The sequence below is a fragment of the Octopus bimaculoides genome, chromosome 12 (genome assembly GCF_046866305.1).
Source record: "Octopus bimaculoides isolate indiv1 chromosome 12, ASM4686630v1, whole genome shotgun sequence".
Taxonomy (NCBI): domain Eukaryota; kingdom Metazoa; phylum Mollusca; class Cephalopoda; order Octopoda; family Octopodidae; genus Octopus; species Octopus bimaculoides.
In genome coordinates, this window is record NC_142939.1 from 49178727 (window position 1) to 49198726 (window position 20000).

Below are 20000 nucleotides of genomic sequence, written 5' to 3' on the forward strand. Positions count from 1 at the left end.
ATATATATATATATATATATATATATATATATATATATATATCTTTGTGTGTATATTTCACATTCTTTGTCTTTAAGACACGAGATCTCTTAATTCCTCTTTCGAAATTTGTTTCCATGCCTTTCATGTCTAAATTGTTTTAGCAATGTATATGTGTCCATGTTAACTAAGGGTCGAGAAAGCTTTTTTCGCTTTCCGAAGAAAGAATTTGTGCGAAACATTTATAAATTTTCCTCCCAATGCCACCACATGCACTTAAGGCGCCTCTTAATTTGTTAAATAAATGCAATTTTTATAAACGGAGCCTACCACTTGTCATTTAGAATCCATGTTTCTTATCACTAGTTTTAAACTACGATATTGTTTGTACACGTACTCGTCATGAAGCACAACTGAATCTAACAGAACTTCACCATAGAAATACATTTGCCTCTTCAGAATTCATATCACCTCCCACAATCTATATTGGAGCTCCTTAGCTTAATAGAGTGGATATAAGCGATCATGCAATCTCTGCACCGCTTTAACTTTCGAAAACCGCAATCACAATTCAGAAAGAACTTTCTTCTTTGAACATCATAGCAGCCTATTCGCCTACTGTTTAAACCTATAATCTACTCGAAAAGGTTGACTATACTTGTATCGGAAACATGACTGCATACGCTACAGAATCATGTACTTTGGCATTTATGCCTAAATTCCTTTTCCTGATGTAAAAATATGCTATTTGATGAACAGTCCATTTCACTGTTTCTTATTTTGGCTTCACTTGCTCACATAAAAGTAATGAAAAACTCCTAAGGAACATATAGATTTAGATCTTACTTATGCAGCCGAGCATCAAAGCTAAACGAAACGAACCAGGATAAAAGAAATCATTCGCTTTTGTATTCTTGCACATCATTACGTTTATGTGTATATTTATTCACTAACGCAAATAATTTAACCGAAACAAAAACTCAGAGTTATATCTGGAATTTTAATTCACGGACACAGAGGTAAAAGAACGTTATTCAGGAGGAGTTCTAATCGATAATGAGTCCAACATATAAATGACAGCGTGAGTGAATGAACAAATAAATGTAAGTGACAGCAACGTATATGTACCACTAGTTATAAATGAAGAATATTAGTCTGTCTGATGTTCCACTACGTAGTCCTGTGTCAATAAGTATTACATATGGAAGATACTTTCTTATATAATCATTAATTATTCACCCATGTATTTATTAAAAAAACTGGTTATGCCCAAAGCCTAAAGCAAATGATTGTGCCCAAGGCTTAAAGCAACCGGTTGTGCTCAAGGCTTAAAACGATAATATTCATCTAGATAGTATTCATCTAGGAACTCTGCTAAAACTTATTCAAGTTCGTTGTCAATTTATATTTAGCATTAAAAAAAAACCAAAACCACCAGTTACTATTTGAAGTATAGTATCGTTGCTAAACTCAAATCCTCTATAGTTCTATATTTAAGAGATGAGAAATTATGTACATTTTTTTTACATAATTTACATTTGACGGATATTTGTCCTTATCTTGTTAGTTGTTACCAACAAACAAGATGAGGACAAATATCCGTCAAATGTAAATAATGTAAATTGTGCAAAAAATGTTCAAATCCTATAACACGGGGGAACAGTTTTAAACAATTTTTGTTGAGCTCTTACCTTTTCACTTGATTTTGAGTAAAATTGGGATGATGATTTCAAAACTACAATAAGTTTTCTTCTATCACGTCAAGTTTTTTTTTGTTTTTTTTTTTCTACACTTTAGTCTCCGCATAAATACAAACGTACTGGTTGACCGAAAGTAATAGGGCTGGTCAGATGCATTTATTATTTTATTGATAAGATTGGGGAATGTTTTTGAAACAATTTTTAGTTCCCTTGCTTTTGACAATTAGTCCTACATAATTTGGTGGCCCTAGGTTCAGAAATGTCCTCAGGAATTTTTTTATATAACGTCAAGATTTTTATTAAAAAAGATTTCATTATTTACCAAAGAATTTCAGTAAGTCGAAAGGTAAGCTACTATAAATCGGCACGAACTTTCCGGACAACCCAATACATTAATCTCTATTTTTGTAGGCAGTTGTATGTGTACAGTATGTCCGTTTTTTTTTTTGTTTGCAGTGTAAATTAACGAAATATAAGCAAATGAACGAAATAGCACATGCAAGGAACTGCTAATTTAACGGTAAATACCACAATAATTATTACAGAGAGACAAAGAACTTTATATTTTACCTTGCAACTGGCCACGCATGTCTGTTGTCGATTGAGTATATAACACAAGCAACACACAGCAAAGAGAGACAAAAATAAAATAACACGTGACAGAATTTTTTTCTAAAAACGTTCAATGACGTTAACTGGAGTTTGGGTGTGTGTGTTGACACTGGCCAGCCCGCACTTCACGCATGTCAGTCGTCAGGTATGTATATGTATGTGTAGATGTTTGTGTGGGTGTGTTTAATACCGTACCGTATATAGTAAGTCTGTATTTTTGTATGCAGTGTAAATTAACTATATGTATATATGCGTGTATATATGTGAGATGTATGTATGTATATATGTATGCCTGTATATATGTGAGAGTATAGATTCACTGTAGTAGATTCAGTATGAAAATGAAACCATTCAAGTGAAAGTATCTGTCATTACAGTATCGAAATGTAATTGTTTCAGTTTTGATACTGAAATAGTGGAGGAGATATTATGTTGCTGTGGGCTCGAACTATGCAAGAAGTTAAAAAAATTTTTGACTAAAACACAACCGGGTCCCTAAGTAAGGCATGTGTAAAATTTGAATGAAATTGGTTGTGTAGTTCTGGAGTTTTAGGGATTCACACAGACACACACACACACACATTCACAGATAGATAGATAGATAGATAGATAGATATACTTTCAATGATATTTTCAATTACAGTCACCGAGACACATTATGTGTGTGTGAAAGAGAGAGAGAGAGAAAGAGAGAGAGAGATAACTGTGCACTGAATTACCAGTAAAGTCCATCAGATGCGCTTCAGTACAGTTTCCGTCAACATATTTTCACTTACATTCGGTGGATCAACGCGGGGAAAACAGAAAATGTCATGAGAAATGACTAATGTCCAATACAAGCCTCAACAAAACCACTTCTCCTGATTGAGAGAATACGGCGGTGATACTACGGAATGTGACATGCATACATACATACATATACGTGTATATACACATAGATCTATAAGTATAGATACGCGAACACATATATATGCACACACACATACATTCATATACGTGTATATACACATAGATCTATAAGTATAGATACGCAAACACATATATATGCACACACACATACATACATATATATATATGTATGTATATACAAACATACATATATATATATATATATATATATATATATATATATATATATATATATATATATATATATATATATATATATATATATATATATATATATATATATATATATATATATATATATATATATATATATATATATATATATATATATATATATATATATATATATATATGTATGTATGTATGTATGTATTGATAGAAAGGACAACAAAAGAAAGAAAGAGACCTCGATATTATGTAAATAGAGGAATTTATCTGTAAAAATATGTGACACTTATTCGGTAGCCATGATAAAACTCCGAGTTTCGGATGTTGGGGTGGGAACCCGCGCCAACATCTCTTCAGTTATCCGGCCATTGAAAATTTCTGTATGCATGTATGTATAAACATGTACATATATACAAAGGACAGGTATTTTCAATGGCCGGATAACTGAAGAGATGCTGGCGTGGGTTCCCACCCCGGCATCCGAAACTCGGAGTTTTATCATGACTACCGAATAAGTGTCACATATTTTCACAGATATATATATATATATATATATATATATATACAGAGAGAGAGAGAGAGAGAGAGAGAGAGACAGACAGACAGACAGAGGTAGTTAGATAGATTGATAGATAGATAGATAGATAGATATACACACATTTGTGTGTGTGTGTTTATATAAGTGTGTGTATGTGTTATGTACATGGGCTTTGTCAATATGCAATTTCTAAAATGGCTGGTATTGTTGGTATTAGACGGCTTTGGTCGTGGCAATGGTGAGTACATGCTGGATACTTTCTCGCTTCTATACAAAACAATGCCAGCACAAATCCCCAGCGCAGTTATGTTTACATGTATGTGTGTTTCTGTGGAATAATTAGATTCTGAAAACTTCATCTAATGTTTTCGTACAGCCTGTCTTATTTTGAAACGACAGCAGTCGTCATTTTGATCGAAAGTAAAATTCGTTCCTGTTGTCGTTCCTGTTGTTGCTGTTGTTGATGTTGTGGCTGCTGCAGCTGTTGTTGTTGTCGGTGTTGTTGTTATTGTTGTTGTTGTTGTTGTTGTTTGACTAAAATCTTGAAGACTACAAAAACGTTTTTATCTTAATGATACGAATGAGTGGAGTCATCTCAATGGATGCATTTACTCTGCGTAATATGTCGATTTATTTCTCTAACTCTATCACACATACACGCTTAAATAAACCTAATATAGACAGTTACTAAGGCACTGGGGTATTTTAATGACAAGTGAGTGTTTAACTCCTATTTCACAGTGCTAATCTATGGATTTTAAGAGTTCCGGAATATATTTTATTGGACTCACATTTTTGTATAAAACTTACTGAACACACCGACTTCCAGCGTTGTTCTTTATTCTAAGTGACCTGACTATATTATTTTGCACTTTCCACACTTGTGTATGTATGTGTGTGTATGTTTGTATGTCTGCATGTATGTATAAACAAGTGAGTGACTGTGTGGTAAGTAGCTTGCTTACCAACTACATGGTTCCGGATTCAGTCCTACTACGTGGCACCTTGGGCAAGTGTCTTCTACTATAGCCTCGGGCCGACTAAAGCCTTGTCAGTGGATTTGGTAGATGGAGACTGAAAGAAGCCCGTCGTGTATATGTATATATATATATATATATATATATATGTATGTTTGTGTGTCTGTGTTTGTCCCCCCCAACATCGCTTGACAACCGATGCTGGTGTGTTTACGTGCCCATAACTTAGCGGTTTGGCAAAAGAGACCGATAGAATAAGTACTAGGCTTCCAAAGAATAAGTCTTGGGGTCGATTTGCTCGATTAAAGACGGTGCTCCAGCATGGCCGCAGTCAAATGACTGTAACAAGTAAAAGAGAGAGTAAAGAGAATATATATATAAGACAAAGCATAAATAATGGGCACCAGATACTTCTTTATTGCAATAAATTTGACTTACAGTTTTTTCCAGTTATCTTTGTAGGGTCCGTATTGATTGGTTTACTCATTCGGTCCATTAATCTGTTGAGAAAAATTGAACCACCCAGAGAATCGTCAGAGACATTTTGTTCTGGTTCATATCTCTTCTCTTCTTTTCTTTACCTCCGGACAATCCACTTGAATGTGGCCCTTTTTGCTGCAGGCGTAACAGGTGGGCTTTTTGCACTCGACCTGTACCTTAAGGGCCACATTCTCGCCCACGAGCACCCTTTCGGGAAGATCTTGAAGGTCTTCTTGTGTCCCCTGAATAAGGATGTTGATGCTTCTTCCCAGCCAATATTGCGGGGAAGAGCATGATACTTGTAATATTTTAATTTTGTCTGCCCTGTTGAATAACAGGGCAGCCACCACCTCTACAGGGTCGACTTCTGGTGGTACTTCTGATATTTTTACTCTTGATGTTCCGCGACACATGTAGGTCGGAAGAAGTATCACATCGAGTGCCCTCGGGCCACTTCTTCCCCTAAGAAACGAACCTCTACTACTCCATATGCCCGTCCCCTGGCGATATAAACTATGTCTCTCCAAATCGGGGACAGGCATTTTTCGATGGTATTTTTTTCGAAATGTTTAAACCTTTTGTCTTTTGGACAAAAGGTTTTAAATATCACGGTCCGTTTCTCCGTATTAATAATCGAAGCTGACGGTGATATTGGATCTTTTTTAAAACGGGGGCCACATTTTTCATTAACGAAACACTTTGAAACTTGGAACACTGGTAGAATGTGTCATATAAAACATCTTTTTCTCTTAGTCTTCTTAAAAAAAAGAAGAAATCCATAAATTATTCCATGTTAAAGTTGTCGTATTTCTGTAATTTCAACCAATCACTGACGTCCATTCAGCCGATATACATTAAGTGCCGACTACATAAACAAACGATTCTGAAACAATTAACCCTAACCCTAACCCTAACTCTAACCCTAACCCTAACCCTAGGGTTAGGGTTAGGGTTAGAGTTACGGTTAGGGTTAAAGCAAATTTAAAATGAAAAAAAGCAAATAAAACGAAGGTATGGAGATTAAATACGCTTTACATCGTTTAATGAGCCAAAGGAGTAAATGTAAACAACTGAATACTTGTCAGTGATTGGTTGAAATTATCGAAATAAGACAATTTTTTACATGAAATAAATTCGGATACAAAAGTATTTTTCTGTTCTATAACACAAAATAGATAAGTATACGAAGTTTGAAAGTCTTTCGGTACCAAAAACACTACGTAAAACATTAATGAAAAATGTAGCCCCCGTTTTAAAAAAGATCCGTGATATTTTTACATCACCACCCTCCTGTTACATTCTTTTAAACAGCTCACCGAGCTTGTTTATGTCAATTTCGATATTTTCGGTTACCACTTCGGCAACCGCTGAAAATTTTTTCGCCATGTTTTCACTCTCAACGAGTGACTCCTTTTGCGAAATAAATTCAATTGACATAATAATATTTTTCCCACGCAAACTGGGAAACCTATGAAAAACTATTTTTAAACAGGGAAACCTATGAAAAAATATTTTTCAAGCTGTGAAAAATATGTTCTCCTCTAAAACAGGATAAAGATGTTTCAAATCCTACCCCCGTTCGGAGGAGGGGCACAGAATAATCCAAAAAGACTATTCACTGTTTTTTTCGCAATAAAATTTTAAAATAAATATGCCGCAACGGTCAACAAAGTCAATGTATATATTTTTTTAATATTTCCGGGTAAAACCGGGATAAAATGTGGTTCAACAGTTCAGCAATAGCAATCCTTCCCGGAACAACAGCTCTAACAAAGTCAACAATGGCAGCCAAAATTCTTACCGGCAGACAGAAAAAAAAAAACAAAAAAAAAAACGTCCGAACAGGTTAGGCAAGCGAGACACTTTTCACTCTCCATGTGGACTCCTTTTGCGAAATAAATTCAATTGACATAATAGCATTTTTTAACACAAACTGGGAATCCTATGAAGAAATATTTTCAATCAAGTAAACCTATGAAAGCTGGGAAAAAATGTTCTTCTCTAAAAGAGGACAAAGATGTTTCAAATCCCATCTCCGTTAAGGGGAGGGGCACAGAATAATCTAAAAAGACTATTCTCTGTTTTTTTTTTGTTTTCTTTTTTTTTTGGCAATAATTTAAAAAAAAAAAAGATGCCGCAATGGCCAACAAAGTCAATGTATATATTTTTGAAATATTTCCCGGGTAAAAATATGGTTCAACTGTTCAGTAATGGCAATCCTTCACGAAACAACAGCGATAACAATTTTAACAAAGCTGACAATGGCGGCAAAAATTCTTACCGGCAGGCGGAAAAAACACGTCCGGACAGGTGTGAGGTAAGCAAGCTACTTACCACACAGCCACTCCTGCGCCTTGTGTATATATATATATATATATATATATATATATATATATATATATATATATATATATATATATATATATATATATATATATATATATATATATATATATATATATATCTCGCCTTACCCCTCTTGTTCTTCCTCTGTTACTACTACGTATCTCTTTTTTCCCCCTCGTATTTCCTCTTTTTCTTTTTTCCTCTCGTTGCTCACCATTCTTCTACTTCCTCCCTCTCTTTCTCCCTCTACCACTCTCTCTCTTCCCTTTACACCGGCATGGTCACATGCTTCCGGTCAATAATCCTTTCCTTCCTTGGCTTTCGCCAAGTAACACACGCCACCACTTTGTCTCTCTCGGTTCCGTGCCTCATCGCGTTCATACACACATAATTTTTCTCGTCTGGCCGTAAAGCCTTCTGTTTGTTTTCCTGTCTTGTTTTTTGTCCGCCACTACATTCCTCCATGGCTAGATTTAATTTGCGTTTTAACGTTGCGTCCTGCCCGAAGCTCGTCGAAACGCCGGTGTTAAAACGTGGGTAGCTGATGAAGTAGAATGTTCTCTATGTGGCTCGTGTGTTCTCGTCTACGTTTGTTTGCAATGTCCTGTACCCAGATATGCACCTATACATACAGGTGGATGTCGGTATGCACATACCTGTACGTATATATGCATATACTCATTTACTTTTGTTTATATATATATATATATTGATAGAAATGGCAAGACAACAAAAGAATGAAAGAGACTTCGATGTTATGTAGAGAAATTTATTTGTAAATATAATATGTGACAATTATTCGGTAGCCATGATAAAACTCAGAGTTTTGGATGTCGGAGCGGAAACCCACGCCGGCACCTTTTCAGTTATCGAGCCATCGAAAAAGTATTATATTTACAGTTATATATATGTATATATATATATATATATATACGCTTAATGTTGACTCTCTCTTTTACTCTTTACTCTTTAACTTGTTTCAGTCATTTGACTGCGGCCATGCTGGAGCACCGTCTTTAGTCAAGCAAATCGACCCCAGGACTTATTCTTTGGAAGCCTAGTACTTGTTCTATCGGTCTCTTTTGCCAAACCGCTAAGTTACGGGGACATAAACACACCACCATTGGTTGTCAAGCGATGTTGGGGGGACAAACATAGACACACAAACATATACACACACACACATATGTATATATATATATATATATATATATATATATATATATATGCGAGTAAAAATAAATACAAAAAAGGGGGGGTTGTATGATTGTGTATAGCGGAATATATTATTTTGTTTAAAAGAGTTCCAACACTGTCTGTTTTTTATGTTTTATTTATATTCCTGCAAAACCAATGTGGGGTATAGAATATGGAATATACAATATATAATATAATATACAATATACAATATAAAATAAAATAAAATAAAAATGGATGGCACCATGAAATAAAGTATTGAATGTAGATGAAATATTGAGTGTTCAATATAAAGGATCAAATATATAAATATAAGTATATAAAGGCGACTCGAGTTTCAGGGCTATTTCCCTTCGTCATGGCCGGTATGACAGACTTTAACAGACTGTAATAAGTTGGCTGGTTTTCTGTCTTTTATACCAATTCCTTTGGACAGCAGCAGTAGGTGTTTGGCTATTTTTAGAATTGATGTCAAATCTATTTTTAGAAATGATGATATTTGAGTAATTGTTTTGTGTTTGGGTTGTAGGGATAAGATTTTTGTGTGTGTGTGTGTGTATACATATATACGACAGGCTTCTTTCAGTTTCAGTCTACCAAATCCACTCACAAGGCTTTGGTCGGCCCAAGGCTATAGTAGAAGACACTTGCCCAAGGTGCCACGCTGTGGGAATGAACCCGGAACCATGGGGTTGGTAAACAAGCTACTTACCACACAGCCACACCTGCGCCTATGTCGGAAGAAAAAAGTAATCCGCACCAAATTAGACATAATAATATATTTTTATTTTGCCTCCGTCATTAACTCGCCTGAAGCTCATAAGCACCCTCAGGCGGACTTAGAGAAGCAACGAAGTGCCTCGGCCAAAATAATACATACATATATGTGTATATGTATGTAGGTATATATTATTTTGGCCGAGTCATATATATATATATATATATATATATATATATATATATATATATATATATATATATATATATATATGTATGTATGTATGTATACACACGTACACACACACATAAATACATACATGCATACATGCACATTATATACACGAATACACACTCTGACGCTTACACAGCCTGCTTGTGTAATTAACATACAAGTGGCTGAGCACTCCACAGACACGTGTACCCTTAACGTAGTTCTTGGGGATATTCAGCGTGACACAGTGTGACAAGCCTAACCCTTTTGAATTACAGGCACAACAGAAACAGGAAGTAAGAGTGAGAGAAAGCTGCGGTAAAAGGGTACAGCAGGGTTCGACACCATTCTCTGCTGGAGCCTCGTGGAGCTTTAGATGTTTTCGCTCAATAAACACTCACAACGCCCGGTCTGGGAATCGAAACGGCAATCCTATGACCGCGAGTCCGCTGCCCTAACCACTGGGCCTTTGCGCCTCCACACGAATACCCTCAAGCACACATATATTCACATTGAATTTCTTATGCGTGTTCGGATATATGTTATCGTTATATAAATTATGCGCAATGTCGTTGTTCTTGCAGAAGCTGCTTTTCCTGTTGTTGTTGTTGTTGTTGTTATTGATGGTTGTTGTTGTTGTTGTTGCTATTATTACTGCTGCAGGTGTTGCTGCAGATATACTTACCGCTGCTGTTCCTCCGGTCCGTGAGAAGATAGCTCGAACTTCACTTTAATCCTTCAGTATTATGATAATCTTGATAAATCCCCACTACAAACAAACAGTTCAGTCGAACATGCCGGTCTTGTACCGTTCACATCTCAATTGCTATTGTTGTTGTTGATGTTCTTATTGGTGGTGGTGTTGATGGCGGCGGTGGTGGTGGTAGTGGTGGTGGTGGTGGTTGGCGCATTGATAATATTAGTGCTAATAATGCTGCTTTTTATCATGGTGGTGATCGCTTGTGGTGATGAGTATATTGATGATGTCGGTGGTAGTACTGATGGTGGTAGTGATGGTGATAATACTGATTCTGATGGTGGTGGTGGTGGTGGTGGTGGTAGAGGTGGTGGTAGTGGTGGTGGCGGCGGTGGTGGTGATGGTGGTGCTGGGGATTTCTGGTATTGGTGATGGCGTGGGCTGTACTGTTTGCCGTAATGGTGAATGCTTGCATTTGTGATGCTGTTAGTACCCTGGAGTTAACGGTAATAATGTTGATGGTATTGGCACTGGTGCTGGTGTTGGTGCTGGTGGTTATAATGGTTGCAATAAGGGTTGTAGTGTTTGTGGTGATGTTGGAAAGTTTGTGGGTATGATTGTGATGGTAGCGACAGTTTTAATATTGGGTTTCAATTTTCAGCGGAATTTGAACTCGGAACCCAAAGAACGAATGAAATGCCGCTAAGCATTTTACCCAGCGTCTTAACAATTCTACCAGCTCACTGTTTTAGCGTTACAATTAGTATCGGTTTCAAATTTTGGCACAAGGCCAGCAAGTTAAGGGGAAAGGGTAAATCGATTAAATCGACCCCAGTGATCGATCAACTGTGTCTTATTTTATCGAATCTGAAAGGATGAAAGGCAAAGTCGACCTCGGCAGTATTTGAACTAAGAAAGTAAATACGAACGAAATACCTATTTTGTTATTGCCCACAAGGGGCTAAACATAGAGGGAACAAACAAGAACAGATGAACGGATTAAGTCGATTACATCGACCCCAGTGCGTAACTGGTACTTAATTTATCGACCCCGAAAAGATGAAAGGCAAAGTCGACCTCGGCGGAATTTGAACTCAGAACGTAACGGCAGACGAAATACCGCTAAGCATTTCGCCCGGCGTGCTAACGATTCTGCCAGCTCGCCGCCTTAAAATTACAATTAATATCAGTTCCAAATTTGGGAACGAGGCCGGCGATTTCGGGGGAGGGGATAGTTAACTACATCGACCGCCAGTGCTCGACGAGGGATGAAAGGCAAAATCGACCTCGGCGGAATTTGAACTCAGACGCACGAAATGTCGCTAAGCGTTCTGTCCCCCGGCGTACTAACGATTCTTATTTCTTTATTGCCCACACGGGGCTACACACAGAGGGGACAAACAAGGACAGACAATCGGATTAAGTCGATTATATCGACCCCAGTGCGTAACTGGTACTTAATCTATCGACCCCGAAAGGATGAAAGGCAAAGTCGACCTCAGCGGAATTTGAACTCAGAACCTAAAGACAGACGAAATACCACTAAGCATTTCACCCGGCGTGGTGGTGGTGGTGGCGGTGGTGGTGGGGACGGTGATACTGCTGGTGGTGGTAGTGAGTTACCACTGGAGATAATGGTGTTTATATAGAGGTGATGGCGATGGTGGTGATGGTATTGGAGGAGGAGGAGGAGGAGGTAATACGATTACTGATGCTGATATTGTTGGCAGCGATGCTAATATTGTCGAGGTTCTGACACCCCCAGCGGTGGTGGCGCTGGTGGCGGCGGCAGCTGATGTGATGATGTTGCTGGTGGTGGTGGTGGTGGGTGTGGCTGTGGTCATCATCGTCGTGGTTTTTGTAGAGGAAAAGGTGGTATTTGAGGTGTTGTTGATGTTGTTGTTGCTGCTGCTGCTGCTGTTGTGGTTGTCGTCGTTTATTTTTACCTCAAGTGAGCTCTGATCCAAAGCATATATGATTATGATCAATAACTGCTCCAGCATGATCCACCTGCATGATAGTGTATACAGAACATTACATACAAGACATCACAGCATGCCTTCCCCACCTCTACCTTTTTTTTTTCTTTTTTTCTTTTTTTCAATTTCAAAACACTAACATTGATTTCATAGATACTTAGCTGCTATTTCGAAAAACCCGAACGACCACACAGTGGCTCCGTTTCCTCAGAACGAAAACCTCAGTAAAAGGGACATTTTATTTATAGCCCTTGTCTGATGCACTGTGTACGAATAAGCACCACACAGAGCGATAGTCGTTCTTAATAACAACCATCCATCATGTTTGTGATTATTGATAAACACAGAGTTATATTATCTAATAAAGATATCAGCAAAAGGTGACAATATTGCACGGCTAATAAAGATATCTAACTGGTGTGATGAAATATGATGGTGTGGATGGAGACGGTTTATCATACAGCCCACAATACGTACACAACAGTTTGTCAGAACCATAAGTTGAAGCAGTAACCCAAGACACAGATAGAACAGTGAACTTTGCTTCTTTCAGGCTAATTTATTTGCCAATATTTTTTTTCTAGATTAGAGGAATATTTTTAGCGTAATTGAAGTACAGCGGAGAGTAGCGTCGTAATATATATATATATATATATATATATATATATATATATATATATTATATATATATATATATATATATATATATATATATATACATACATACATATATATATATATATATATATATATATATATATATATATATATATATATATATATATATATATATATATATATATATACATACATACATATATATATATATATATATATATATATTATATATATATATATACAGTACAGTGACGTAGTAGTAGTAGTAGTAGTAGTAGTAGTAGTAGTAGTAGTAGTAGTAGTAGTAGTAGTAGTAGTAGTTGTTGTAGTAGTAGTAGTAGTTGTTGTAGTACGGTGTGGGAGGTGCGTGACTTAGTGGTTAGGGTGTTGGACTCATGATCGTGTAAGACCGTGGTTTCGATTCCTTGGTGATCGGGTGACGCGTTGTTGTGCTCTTGAGCAAAAACGCTTCATTTTACGTTACCCCAGTTCACCCAGCTGCAGTAATCTTGCGACGGACCGGCGTCCGGAGAATTTATAAGCCTTGGAAAGCGGGAAACCGGCCCTCATGAGCAATCATGACTCGAGAAAGTAACCTTTACCTTTTACTTTATATAGTACAGTGTAGTAGTAGTAATAGTAGTAGTAGTAGTAGTAGTAGTAGTAGTAGTAGTAGTAGTAGTAGTAGCAGCAGCAGCAGCAGTAGCAGCAGCAGCAGCAGCATCGTAGTGGTATCAGACGTGGCATGCAGGCCATCATATCTTACTTGGCATTGCATTTTTATTTTTCTCTTCCGCTTTACTTTAGCATGCACATAGCGTTTTTAATCTTCTCTTCCGTTTTACGAATTCAGTGTCCGCGCGCACATTGCTTATTCGTTCTTCTTTTTCCGGTTCCTACTTCAGAATTGTTTATAGATCTCACTAACCATCTTACGAACTACGTTTGTGAGGAACGCTTCGCGCTCCGAGAGTTGTGAAAGAACTGATGATTGGCTCTTCTGATGAAGTGCCGCAATTTCTTACTGAACAGCTTGAGCATATCTCTTTTTTTTAGTAATCAAATATTAGTGCTCTGTACTCTATGAAATCCCTCCATCAAATCGACATTTCCTTCTCAGATGCATGGTCTGTCCCGTGTCATATGTTGCAGTGATTTCAGAGCAACTTGAAATGAAAGCTTTATTCAAGAAAATGACACACCATCCGATCCGGTAATCGAAACCATGATCTTGTAATCGTGGGAGCAGCCCCATAAGCACCAGGCCAAGTGACTTCACACCAGACAGAGTAAAGGGTAAAAGGTTAAAGAACCTTTTCGGTCATGAATGACCATAGTATTGCACCTAGAAAGTTACCCTCCAAAGCACAAGTCCCGGTAACGTTGTTTATGGAAGACCAGCAGTCGCCCGTGTATACCAGCCTCGCCTCTCCACACCACTGATGTTATCCAAGGGAAAGGCAAAGGCCGATACAGCTTAGCACCTGTGACATCACAACTCATTTCTACAGCTGAGTGAACTGGAGCAGCGTAAAATAAGGTGTCTTGTTCAAGAGCACAACACAGCCCGTCCAGGAATCGAACTCACTACCTCATGCTTGTGAGCCCAATGTTGGAACCACTGAGTCATGTGCCTTCACACACCAGACAACTAGATGCTAAATTATCTCAGACAGGTTTTTGTGACCATCGGAAGGCTCAGAAAGAGTGTCTTTCTAAACAACCGTCTCAGTCTTTATATCATGATCCCCGTCTAACAGCCAATGTGTGTTTCCAATTTCATGCATGGATATTAGATACGGATTGCATACGGACCACACATTAAGGCGTTGGAGGTCTTTATCAGCCAACATCTCCAGAATATTCTTTTAGTCACCTGGTGAGATAGAGTTATGTACATAGAAATACTTCGTTGAACCGACATCATTAGTACTGAACCGACATAGTACAGACATCAAAAGAAACGTTTTGGTCATGGTGCCTGTACGCCTATTCGCGTCTTCCCTGTGTGATCCTGTACAGTCAGCTATATCAGACAATTCTTGACTGGTGGATCAACAAAGCTGGTGAAAGACCAGTTATTAAAGTTCAGAGAACCAACATCAATCTTTCACAAAAGAAATAACGTCGCTGCCTGCCAGCCAGCCATTCAGTCTGCGGAACAATTGGAGAAACAGAGAAGAAACACACCCAGAGCTTGCAGATGAGGTATTAAGAGACATACACGCTACTGGTTAATACTTAGCGTCTCCAATCAAACATTTGTTGCGATTGAAACTGCACATCAAACACTAGGCTGTATAATCTTGAAGGGTTTCACGAAATCAGTCATCATCGAGTTCAAAAGCAGGCAAAAGAATGCAGCGTTGTTCCGAGCTGTATTGTGTGATATGGTTTGTTACAGTATGAAATAGTGTGGACCAATAGAATGCAGTTTACTACAGTGAAGTTTGCTGTAATGGAAAGGAGTGTAGCATAGAGTAAAGCAATATAGTATAGGATAATATAACGTGGTACATTGTAGCATAATTTTGGGATAACATATTCTAAATCAGTGGTTCTGAACCGAGAGCTATCCATTCTCTCCGAAACTTAACAGGAACTGAAATCGAGAAGATGCTTAACACGAAATTATATGCACTTGGTATATATTTCAATGAGATTTTATCAAAGCTTCATCTCCAGATACGTTTCAACAACACAACTCGAAACAATCTGTCGCTACCTGTATCGTTAAAAAAATCATTTTGTATCTAACAAAAACTCGTTCATGTTTGAGGTCGTACATACATCAATAACATTAACGTATGTACTTTCAACTAAACACATGTTAAAGATATGTGCATTATCTACATAATTTGTATCTAATTAGCTATATAATTTATATATCTAATTAGCCACAAATATTTAATGTTGCTCGTAACGATGGAGAGGGCTGGAATTACACAGAGATATGAAGGAATACAGTCTGAAGTTGCCGAAATCATAATGAGCGCCTGTCGAGAGATTACACCAGTAACGTCCCATATATTTGTTATTAGTGCATGTTCGTCTGTGTGTGTGTGTGTGTGTGTGTGTGTGTGTGTGTGTGTGTGAGTGTGTTTATGAGTGTGTGAAAGATATGAACAGTTATTATAAACAATTATTAGCCAATCACAATTATCATTAATATTTTGCATCTTTCTGTCGGACATAAAATATTCCAGTCTCTCAATTGAATATTCCTATTTCGTTTGACAATGTTTACATACATACGTACATGAATACCTACCTACACACACGCACATATATATATGCATACATAAATATATACATACTCATATATATAAATATGTGTTTTTGGGTGTATATATACAGACAAATATATACACATATATAAGAATATATATATGTGTGTGTGTGTGTGTGTGTGTGTGCATGCATATATATATATTCATGCATAGATGCTAACATTCATGTATCCATTTCCGTAGTTATATATATTTATCGATCAATCGATCTCATCTCACTTTATATATATATATGTATGTGTGTATACATGTACACACACAGGTGTATACATATCTGTGTAGATATATTTATATGAAAACGTAGGTGCACACACAGAGACACACACACATACACACACACATACACACATATACACACACACACACACACATATAGATAGATAGATAGATACACACACACACACACACACACACACACAGGCACATTATGGAACAAAATAGGAATATTCAATTGAATGATCGGAATGTTTTATGTCCGACAGAAAGATACAAAATATTAATGATAATTGTGATTGGCTAATAATTGCTTATAATAACTGTTCACACACACATACACACACACACACGCAGGGACGCACGCACATGCGCACACACGCGCGCAAATAGCCGTTCACACATACGCACACATTCGCACAGCCATATAGGCACGTACGTAGATATTCTTCTCGCATTGTAAGCCATTAGTGAAGTATTTCTTTAGTTACGATATGATATTCACAATATTTAATGTCATTTTTTGGTATAGATATATACACACGGATACATACGTCATCATATTGATGTATGTATATATATATATATATATATATATATATATATATATATATATATATATATATATATATATATATACATATATATATATGTATATATATATGTAATAATACAAAGAATATATATGCATGTATACACACATATATGTATATACTTACATCTACATGTGTATATAGATGCATATCAGGGTACAAGACGTTAGAACAATGAACTACAGACAACGGAACGAACACATAGGAAAACAGAAAGCCACTTGGAATTATTCATCAGCTGCCTCTATTCTAACTAGACGTTTCGAAGAAAAGGCAACGTACGTATATATACTATCCAAGTTGTGCTACAGAGTTATTTCCTTAACTACTAAAGCACATCCAACATTAGGAAGTGTTGGATGTTGCCTTCAATACATGAAAGTGTATCCTGGATGCCATGCATTGCTAGTGCTGTATGCGAGGTAATCCCCAGAAATCCAGCTGCGTTCATTTCTGTGGATGTCAAGGCAGAAAAACGATAAAATGTTACAATTAGATCCCGGTCTCCTCTGCTGAGTGTTGATGTTGGCAATTAAAATGTTAACTAGAATTTACATGTACAACAAATTAAGAAATTCTATTGAAGATGACACACATTTTACATTTAAAACTGCGTGCACGAATAAACAGTATTAAAGTTTCAATGTTTATGAAACTGTTAGAAAATGTGAAAAAAACGCTTCATATTGCTGGAATATCTTTTATTGAAATTAACATCAACGTGAGGAATGAGTATGGCGCTGACAAAGTATTTCAAACAGTTCCTCTGGGTGAGCTGGTCTTTTGCATGCCGACCCAATTTGATCCCTTGGCTTTCATCGCCCCCTTTAATTCCTCTCCGACCCCGGGGGGGGGGGGAGGCTGGAATCCCTTTGACGACCCCTGGTTAGATCATCGCTGAACTAAACCTATCATATTCCTTATATATATATATATATATATATATATATATATATATATATATATATATATATATATATACATATATATATATATATATATATATATATATATATATATATATATATATATATATATATATTACGGAGATGCACTTGCATAGCAAGTGACCTGATCTGAGATCGTGTGCTGGAACGAAAACAATTGCAGCGTGGAAGGTGTTTATAAGCCATTTAAAATAACACACAAAATCCGTTAGATTCACTTCAACATTTAAATTTAATTTGTCAAAATATTTTCGTCGCTTTGAGACCGCGACCTGTTCACTGACAAAATTCTGTGCTGCATATATATATATATATATGGGTATGTTTATGTGTGTTTGTCTCTATGTCTGTGTGTGTATCTCCACCATCATATGACAACCGATGGTGGTGTGTTTATGTCCCCCGCAACTTAGTGGTTCGGCAAAAGAGACCGATAGAATAAGTACTAGGCTTACAAAGAATAATACAGTTCTATATTTAAGAGGCAGAAAAATGATAACATGTTACAACTAGACACCGGTCTCTCCTACTGGATATTGATGCTGGCCACTAAACCATATGCCCACGGACATATGGCGTAGTGGTCAAGAGCGCGGGCTACTAACCCCCAAGATTCCGAGTTCGATTCCAAGCAGTGACCTGGACACTAATAATAATAATAATAATAATAATAATAATAATAATAATAATAATGATGATAATAATAATATTAACATCGAAAAATACCTTAGGAATGAGAATCCAGGTTCGAAGTTTCCCCAAGACACCTGAAGAAGGCTGGAGAGTATATCTGCCGAAACGTTGTGCTAACAACAAACAAGATGAGGACAAATATCCGTTGAATGTAAATAATGTACATAATGTTACAAAAAAATAAGTTCTCGGGGGAGATTTCTTCGACTAACACCCTTTAAGGTGGTGCTCCAGCACGGCCACAATCAAATGAGTGAAACAAAAAACGAATAAAAGAACACACACACACATACATATATATATATCGACACACGCTTTTATCGATTCATGCATACATTCACACACACACACACATATGTATGCGGGTATGCATGTGTGTGCAAGAGAGGGAGAGAGAAAGGGAGTGTGTGTGTGTGTGTGTGTGTGTGTGTGTGTGTGTGTGTGTGTGTGTGTGTGTGTGCGTGCGTGTATGTTTTGTATTATGTGGACACGTGGAAAATAAACTGAAATGGTAGCCATTGACTCGTGATTTCAAATCCCACCGCTGTATGCCCTGAAGCGCATTGTATAACCTAATTTGCTTAGGGCTTCCTATCTAATTAAAACCATATTATGTCTGAATGACATTGTTTGACACTGGGTTTATATGTATGCGTGTATGTGTACGTGTGTGTACGTGTGTGTGCGTGTGTGTGTGTCCATGTATATGTGTGTGCGTTGTTATGTATTTGTAACGTGTGAAAGCTTGTGCGTGCTTCTGTGTGTCTATGTTTGCATGTATATGTATTTCTGTGTGTGTGTGTGTGTGTGTGTGTAATATGTTGTATTTAATTATTCTACAGCATTTTTTCTGCACCCTAATTAGTTTCTTTCATCAACGCCGTGCTCCGCCTTCACCAACCCGTTTTACCTCCTTTACAATTATTGTTGTTGTTATTATTATTATTATCATCATTATTATTGTCATTATTGTTGTTGTTGTTGTTGTTCTTGGTTTGATCTCTGTGCTGCTGCTGCTCATGATGCTGATGCTGATGATGGTAACGTTGCCGTTTTTTTTGTTGTTGTTGTTGTTTCTGTGATTATTGTTTTTATCATCATCATCATCATCATCATCATCATCATCATCATCA